The 2,287-nt window shown below is 41.8% G+C and overlaps 1 protein-coding gene across 2 annotated transcripts in view; it reads right to left on the bottom strand.

The window, feature by feature from the left end:
• LOC126499491 (T-cell immunoglobulin and mucin domain-containing protein 2-like) overlaps nt 1-1,090 on the bottom strand; it is a 45,408-nt gene extending 44,318 nt beyond the window's left edge. The window contains exon 1 of one of the 2 annotated variants that reach the window (XM_050138724.1): nt 1,015-1,090. The gene's annotated coding sequence lies outside the window, so the exon portion shown is untranslated. The remainder of the gene's footprint in view (nt 1-1,014) is intronic. The other variant, XM_050138725.1, reaches the window with a different exon arrangement.
• Nucleotides 1,091-2,287: the final 1,197 nt, after the last annotated feature.

Genomic DNA, 2,287 nt, shown 5'->3' with positions numbered 1-2,287 from the left:
GCCAGTGGTGGACTGCCACGAGGATAATGCTTAAAGGACAGGACTTACTAGGTTGGTGGATTCTAAAATTTTAGTATAAAAATTGAATGAGTGAGTGTTCATTATGATGTATATCTTACATTTTCCGACTCGTGTTTTATTTTTAATAGTTCACAGGTTAGATGGGGGAGAGACTTGAGGGATGGGGCATTGGAGAGGGAAGGCACAACCACCCCACAGCTTCTGGAAGTGAGGGGAAGTAGCAGGTCAGACAGACAAAAAGATAGTAAAGAGGGTAAAACTGCAGTCTCGGGGAGGATTGTTCCAATTCTCCTCAACATAAATGCATGCATTTATAAATATCTTATGAGGATTTTTTTCTAAATATCTCCCCAATATTTAAAGAATTTAATGACTGCCCGGTCATTGAAAAATGAATCCCAAATGTTACAAGCTGCTCACCAACCCACAATAGGAATCCCATTTCCTTCCCCAACACTTCAGCTAAAGGAAAACTTTCCTACTTTTGGCCAAGCTCCCAAATCTAACACGGGACCTCAACTCCCAGCAGCTCTTGCGAGGCTCTCCTCATCAAACTATTTCTTACAAATATCTTTACTTTGCAAACCCCAAATGTCAAGGAACAAGACTGCAAATGTATCTATGCCCTTACCTCACTGGCCCATTTCCATGTTTTATACAATATTATACATTACTTAGACAAGGGGCTAAATATATAGGGCTTAATCATAAAGGACGACACAATTTTCTACAGGTTTCTTATTTCATGTATTAACTTTGCTTAAAATCATTTTAATTACTTATCTATGAAAGTCCATTATTCCATTTCACCTTCCAAGAGTCCAAAGAACTCTATTGGATGCTAGTTTGCCTTAATGTCTGGAGACTCACTCCCCATTGTCCTAATGTTCAGCATACAATCCCACATCACCTCATATATAATTCTATATGGTACAGAAACTCCAAATCCCAATTGCTACTGTCCTGCATGAGTCTGCAGAAGACTGTACTCACCAGTTAGGTAGGAGAGCCACAGCTTCTGGTTACAGTCTCTCCTTCTAGTCCTCTGCTGCTGATGGAGTCTTCCAGATCTGCCCATGGATAAAGGCAAGTCTCTTTTGTAACTCCATCTTTATCTCCCGGCCACACCTTCAAGTGTTTTGTTTGAAAATTGAGTCTCTAAAATTCTACAATCTTTTGCTAGATAGCATCTATTCAGTCATTTAGGGAGACCTCAGGAAAATAATTAAAATAGCACCCAGGAAGCAGTGGCAGGTTATCTTGTGAGCTGAGGCCAGCCTGATCTGCATTGTAAGACCTTTTCTCCAAGACAGCAAAACAACAAGAACCAAATTTCTGCTAGGCTGAAAATTTGAAATTTTTGCCCCAGCAAAGCTCTTCACCTGCTTTCATATTCCAGCCTGGAGATAGTGCTGACTCTCAGATGGTTCCTGGATAAAGGGAATTAAAAAACCTGGAACAACTTCCTCACTTGCAGAGGAATAAAGGGAAAGGCAGAAGAGACATGGAATACAGAGAGAGAGCCCCATGAGGGTCCTGGTGCAGAGGCAGAAGTGCAAGCTGACTCCTTATACTCACTGGTCTGCCATTCAGCTACCATCGTCCTAACACATGTTCCTTACAGCCCATGTTAACAGTGGAAGAGTCTCAGCAAATGAAGGCAGACAAGAGTCTCTGCTTGCAGAAGTGAGGGAGAGAGGATGCAATTTCCAAAGCTGAGCTTCTCCATGTTCTGATGTCCCTTTCCCGTGTACTAACTGGTCTATGTGGCTTCCACAGTTAGGTACTTGTGCAAGACAGGAAACTGGATGTGATGATTTTCTGTTCTAGCAAATAGAAGGTGCTACATTGCCCAAAGCAAAATGTTTCTAGGAGGTATTGCAGTTTTCAGGGCTTCCTCTTCTGAAACCAACTAAATAATTAAATACACCATATGTGGACTTCTTAAAGATGCTGAGGACAATTTCACAGATCTGTCTACTTAGGGCTAAAACTTCTGAACCATCAGCATCCGAGTGGCTGTAAGTTGCTGCCCTACACCCATTTAGGGGAAGATAGATGAGTCGGGAAATTTAATAACATTAGGTTTTACTAAATGGCCTAGGATAATCATTGCAGTTTGGATTACAGTGTTGCTGTTTGTTTTCCTTGTTCTGAGACAGGATCCCACTATGTAATGCACGTTAGCCTGAAACTCCTATGTAGCCAAGCATGACTATAAACTTGCCATCCTCTTGCCTCCCCTTGTGCTGGCAACACAGGTGTG

This window comes from Alexandromys fortis, unplaced genomic scaffold, assembly GCF_014885135.2.
Source record: "Alexandromys fortis isolate MF-2015 unplaced genomic scaffold, M_Fortis_MF-2015_v1.1 scaffold_11, whole genome shotgun sequence".
NCBI classification, from domain to species: Eukaryota; Metazoa; Chordata; class Mammalia; order Rodentia; family Cricetidae; genus Alexandromys; species Alexandromys fortis.
This window is presented reverse-complemented; position numbering and strand designations above follow the sequence as displayed.